The following is a 7,067-nucleotide window of genomic DNA, read 5'->3' on the forward strand; positions in this document are numbered from 1 at the left end:
TCCTCTTAGTAAGCGCCTCTATTTTGACAGCTCGGGGGAGGAGATAGGAAATAAATGTCGTGGTTGCTGTGAACGCCTGGATATATCCTAAACAGGAGGACTCCAGAGCTTAGATATAGACCGAACTCAGAGTTGATACTAAGGGGGGGAGCAAGGGGGCGCTGCCCCAACTAAAAGAAATAGTTTCCTTTAGGAATTCCTATCCTTATATATGTTTAGAAAAAAAATAAAATAAAATACGTGATAAGTTAAGAGTTTTTACAAGTATGTACTTTTATTTTCTATAGAATAGTTTTAGCTTAGGATTAATCTTTGGGGTTTTTTCTAGTTTAACCTTCTTTTTGTTAGATTTTTTGATCGCTTTCAAATTAACTTATCTAAAAAAAAAATCCCTTTATGTTGCCCTTGTTATATCTGAAAAGTCCCCTTATACATAAAGACTGACCTGCTGATTATTTATCTCATATGCTAATTCCTAACATCAGTAGCAGTCCACATTCTGTTTTAACTCTAGAAATTGTAATAATCAAACTTTGTTTTGGTGCTCCCCAATAAGATTATCAGCCACCCTTTTAGAAACTTTTTGCAGCCACTCCTAATCAAAATGTGTCTGAAGTTAATAACAAATTTACATATATTTTAATTTATAAAAAATGCCGCTAATAATACACAGATTTAGTGCTCTTGCTGTTACTGATTAACAACAATGTTCTAACCCAGTAACTTGATTTGAGGAAATTCCAAGTCATTGAAAGACTCTTGACTTTCTATAATTCATGTTAAAAAATATTTATGGAAAATTACATTTTAAAAAAAAAACTAAAACTGACATCTGTAAAATAAAACTTAAATCACCCAAACCATTCATTATTCTAATTGACTTTACAACTAATACTCATTGCTTGAATCCCAACTTTGCATAAAGTGTCCTTGTTTAAAATATTCAATAATGCTGTTTTGTTAAACAGTAAGGGCCATATATAGCTCAGATGTTTAACACTTTGTGGAGAAGATGGACACAATTTGGCAGAACTCACTATTAAATAATTTATGTCATTGTTTAATTGCAAGAGCAGTTTACTCTGGACACACTAAGACAAACGCTGTTGCCTTTTTTCATTTTGAAGTGGTTATTTTTCCTCTTATTCCTGATATTGGTCAATGCCTTCACTAATTCAGAAAAGGAGCTAAAGTCAGACTTGCTGAAAGCTGAGTCCCATAACTTGTAGCTATTAAAAATTAATTATTCATCTTATAGGTATGTTGTTTTTTATTATTATTTCACATAGGAGGATTGAATTGATCTTATACAGCTAACAAGCAATTCAACTTAAATAATTTATTTCCAAAAGTCCATTATGAATAAAATAAATTATATCTTTAATTGTTTTGCTTAGATTCCAACGTTACTTTTCAGCATGTATAATAATTAATTAACAACACTTACCACCCCTTTATGGCACAAGTGACCGGAAATGAATTAGAAACCTGATCTAAGTGGCAGTTCTAGTGCTCTTTGAAGCCCTCTATTGGTTTGGAGGCCTTAAGCTTGATATGTCTTGTTCTGGTTCTCAGGGTTAAAAAGGCTCTTCTCATATAACATGTCAAGGATTTAATGTTGAGTAAGAAAACATTTAATCTGTAGGGGGAAAAGCCATCGTATCCCTTCCCTTGCTGGTCAGAACTGGTTTTCACCTCCGAATGGGGAAATGCAAGTATTCAACACTGAAAACTTTGACTTTTTTTCTTAATTAAGAACCCTGGCAAGTTTTCTTCAATAGCTTAATTGAAAATCTTACAATATTTACTAACATACTGGATTTGAGACTAGCCTATCTACCAGGGAGCCTGCAAAGATGTGTTACCTATTATATTTCCTTTAGGCAAGGCAAGGCAAATTTATTTGTATAGCACAATTCAGTTCAAAGACAATGCAAAGTGCTTTACATGATTAACATATAGGAAAATAAAACAGAATCAAAGCAAGTAGGAAAATAAATAAATAATTAAAATAAAATAAAGGTTCAAACCTTAGAAAACACAAGAGGAGAAATAAAATGTGGTCAGACCTTGGAACCCAAATCCTACATCTGAGCTTTGGCCAGAAAAAGTTTGACTATCTTCAGATCTTTGCAAATGATACATTTCGGTAATAATATTAAAAATGTACCATTTTAACATTAAATTTATTTGCTCCATCATCACACTTAGGAGAATGAATCTAAACAGATTGTTGGATTTTATGGGTTTTGTGAGGTCCTTCCTACACCTTTTTTCCCTCCCCTCCTTCACCAGCAAACATAAAACCAACCGCTCTGGTTTGAATTCCCTAAACAGACAAGCGTTGACAGGAATAGACCAATGCAGTGATGGAGGGATGCGAATGTCACATGTTTTCAGTATAATATACACCGCCCTTCTATTTCTATCTCCATCCCTCAGTCAAGTGTCAATTCTGCTACGCCGCAATCAATCAGTCATTTGTCAGTCGCTGCCAATCCGTCTCTTGATTTATGTCAGCTATTGTGGCTGATTACATGCAAGCGTTGCTGCTGGAGGAGCGAAAGAGAACAAACGGGGAGACGCAGGGCAAGAGACAGCAAGTTGTTATTATTATTCGGAGTGCCGCATCGATCCATTTAATTTAAAATTGCATCCGCCAAAGCAAAGCATTCTCACCTCACATGCATTTAAGGAGAACAAAACCATGTGGACTTAACCTCAAATACTTATTAAATAGCGCTTAATTCAGTAAAACACCTTGAAGGTGGTATGTGCATGATGAAACTTTAATAACTTGCAGACAGTCGCGCTCACATGTGCAGAGAAGCCTTTCGTGCATCGAGGTGCGAAACTTCTTCTATAATCGGCCGATTATGGTGTTAACAAGAAGCTTTGGGGGGATAAAAATCACAAAGAGTAATTCACCCAAATCTGTTTTAATAATTCTAATAATATCTTGGTTAAAGTTACCCGATTAAATCAACCAGCTTTACCCAAAGAAGAGGAATAAAGTTTAACTTATATATCAGTTTCCTCCCCTTTTTACGCAAGAGAAAATAAAAACACACCATAAATCATTATTGATGATAAAAAAAATAATAAAAGACTCACTTTTTTAATTTTATTGCCAGCTGTATTTTATTTGCATATAAAGAAAATGAAGTATTTTCTTTAAAAGAGGTATACAAAAAGCGTAGTGAGGGGAGGAAGAAAGGAAGAGAGATGGTCTGTCAGGCCGTTCAGAGAAAGGAGGGAGGGGGAAGTTTAAAATGCCTTGAACTATTCACCGCTGAGATGGCTAATCAGTATTGAGGCTCCGGGGCAATCGGGCAGCTTTTCAATGTGGTTTTCCCTTTCATCTCAATCGGGGGATGGAGGCGCTCAATTAAAAGCCTATCAGTTTGTAAGTAAATCAACGCCTATCAAAGTTGTCACATCAAACAAAACGATTATTATTGCAACCCGCCTCTGCCATTAATCTCTTTCTGTGGTAATCTGCTTGACAGGTCGACTTGGAGAGGAAGAAAACCTGGAGTGGACAGTGAAGGGTCCAAAAAATAAAATTAAATTATTGAAACAAAAAATAAATTTTAAATAATATATATGCAAGAGTAAAAAATAATAAAATTTTGAGGGGGAAAACGCAAACTATTTAGGCCACATACGCATAAGTGAAGAGTATATATATATATATATAATAATAAACAAAAGTGGTTTTTTTTAAGTTAAATATGTAGTTTCAAATTAGTATTTTTTTTTCACAATATCCTTAAAAAAGTAAAAATAAAATCTATTTCTTTCTAGTCAAAGAGAGAGAAAAAAATAGGGGAGCGTTTCACAATATGCAAAGACGCGTGATTGATAACGGGCTTGCTGTTTTCTGCGAGGGATGTCAGTCCCTGACACAATATGTGAATTATTAGGGCAAAGAAGGGCAACCATAAATTTTCACTGTCAGGCGAAAACCCTCTTTATTGTCCGCATGACAAATGGGGCTCCTGCACCAGACACCAAAATGCTCGGCATTCCTCTTAAATGGGAACACATTTCTCGCGACCATAATTCACCATATTTAAATAGAAAGTTTTAATATCCCCCCCATCGCCATATATTTCGCCACACACTGACATGTTTATGAATCACCTCGCATGCAAATACAACTATTTACATCTTGAGAGGAAATATGTAGGGAGTTGCAGAATTACTGTGAGCTGCATGTAGGGCCATTGATCAACATTATATATTAAAATAACTTTATTAATGTGTTCAAAAAGAGTTTGGGGTCGAATTTGTTTGGAGTAGAGTATTAAACATGTAAAAAAAAAAAAGTCTAAAGTTAAATCACATAGCCAACTTTTAAACATCGAAAAGGGACAGCCATAAACTTACATTTACAATTGTGAGGAAAAAATACAGCGCACTTAAAAGCAAACACGTAGTATTTTCTTTTCACTTTCAATAATAATTAAAAAAAAAACACCTCCAAAATAAATGGACATTACTTTAAAAGTCTCTAATGTGTACGACATTACCTGCCTATACGCTCCGACGCAGATTGGTAATTGCGTTATAAGAACAATGTTATATAAATACTTCCTTCGGTTCAAATAAAGTGTTTTTGTTGTTTAATTTGCAAGAGTCAAACAGGCAGTTCTCGGCCGTGGCGCACTGAGAGGAGCGAAGGAGAAGACTGAGAGCCATGCACATTCCCTGCGCTTCTGCAGAAGGAACAGGGAGAAAGTGAGCTCTTCCGCGTGTGGGAGGGAGGGCTCAGGTGACGTCACATATCATTTACTTTCTGGTGTTTCTCATCATCTGCAAAAAAATAGTAATAAAAAAAAATACTAATAACAAAATCAATTGAGCCTCACTCTGGTATTATTTTAGATCTTCACATGTTTGGTTTTAAATGTTTGTCCAGTGTTTAGGAAGCACAAACACTGTTAAAAAATGTTAGAAAGACTGATAAAATAGTTATTTTTTGTATTAAGTTATAATAAAAAGAATTATAAGGATAAGCATCAATGAATCTACAGACTTATAACTGCAGCTTTTTTGCTAGATTTCATTATGTCAAACATATATGACATAACAATATGACTGTAAACATTTAAAATGTGTGATTGAAGAAAAAATATTGTGCAGGTTTCACAGTTGTTTTATTTTATATGAGATTTAAACATAAAAAAACACATTGAACTTATCTTAGAGTATATTATGACAAAAAACAACTATAGCTGGGGTGTTATATTTTGCAATTTGATGTACTTTAATTGATCTCATATATCATTTTTGGTAAAACAAGAGCAAACCATGTTGTGTAGGCTAATGTTCTTACATTTGATAGTTTTTTCCCCTCATCAAGCATAAGTATAACATCAATTGGTCATCCATCAGCTTTCTGTAGGAGTTTTTCATCACTAAGTGGGAAAGTTTAACAAGTATCTGTGTCATATGCTGATGCGTAGATATAGGGCTAGCTGCACAAATACATGGAAGTTTCTGGATAGCATCAGAAATTGGGATTTGTCCTATTTCCCTTGGAGTAGTAGTGATAAACTCAACATGCTTTTTATGCTCATATACAGAATTTCTCCCTTAGCTTTACTGTTTTCTCTCCGTCACAGCGACTACACTCCGCTGGTTGCTCTCCATGGTTTCTTGTCATTTCTCATTCCCTGCCTCTGTGATTAAGCTCAATGGTTGTCATCACTCTTCACTGGATTATACCATTGTTCTGCTCTGGATCCCAGAAGTCTCTCTGTTATTCTAACTGAATTCTTCAACTCAGTTCCATGACCTGTTGCTCCTACATTTCCCCTGTAAGTTTGCCTATTTTAATTATTAAAACAGTCTTTTGTTATATCAGCCTGTCTCTGCTTATGGGCCTTTTTTAACTGCATTGTTTCAAGTGAAGTAGTTTTTAAAGTTTGTGAAATTATTGCAAACAATACAGCCCAACATTCTGTGGAGATTTTGTTTATATTGGAGAAGCTTCCTTTGACGTCGGACCCTTGGGGTTTGTCCATATAAAATCCCTGATTCCAATAAAAAGGCATCAGGACCTGCTGACCAATGGTAGGAAAAGGAGAAACACAAGTCAATGCTGTAAAGGGACAACCGTCTTTATGTTCATCCTTCTGTTCATTCCTGTTCATTCTTCATAATGAACAGGACCAAATGGAGAAACTAGATGAGAGCCTCTTTCTCCTTCGACAATGGTCTCAGAGCTCAGAATGAGCTACCAGCTTTTCTACAAAAGCCCTCCCAGTCGGGTTATCAACTTTCGGACATTCAGACACATGGAAACCCTTATGTAAATCAGAATACCTTAAGGATGGTTTATACTTCGAAACTAGGTTGTCTGCGTAAGTGTCACAGTAAACGCAGAGACGGCCCCGCCCCATCCGCACCTCTCCAAAATTGTAGATGACCGCAGACAGCGCCACAGACAGGAGGCCTCTGATTGGTCAAATCTACATCCGCTCTACTCATGCGTATTTCCTGTTTGGTACCTTATCGGCTTGTTTTGTTTGTATGACCGCCATTGCAGAAAACAACTTGCTAAGTTGGACCAGATAGAAGATCGAGGTACGCAAGAACGCTGGGACCCTTTTTCCATCTGGATCCCCGCTATTTTTCACACTCATGTCTCTCAGTTGTCGCACAAACTTGCCCCCACTTCCTCACCGTCTCTGCCGTATCTAGACCCACAGCTAGATCGTGATTGTCCCTCTTGCATTGTGTGGTGGAATAACATAGCGGAGGCCACGCTTCAAAATTGGGCATAAATCAAAAATGTCTCCCACAAGCTCACTGCGACACACTGCTGTTGGAGTATAATCAGTCCTTTAGACAGAGTTTGGTAACTAGAGGCAGGGAAGTTTTTACCAGCTAAACAATTTGGGTTTTTACCCTTTTTTTAAAAAACAAACAAAACATATAACAGTCTAGATTTTGCATGCTACTGTTCTTAAACCAATTTTCTTTATAAAGTAATGACAGACCTTATTTTAAAAGGGGTTTTACACACTAATATGATATTAAAATTGTATGTGTTTTCT

The sequence above is a fragment of the Cyprinodon variegatus genome, unplaced genomic scaffold (assembly GCF_000732505.1).
Source record: "Cyprinodon variegatus isolate N-32 unplaced genomic scaffold, C_variegatus-1.0 Scaffold1, whole genome shotgun sequence".
NCBI lineage: Eukaryota > Metazoa > Chordata > Actinopteri > Cyprinodontiformes > Cyprinodontidae > Cyprinodon > Cyprinodon variegatus.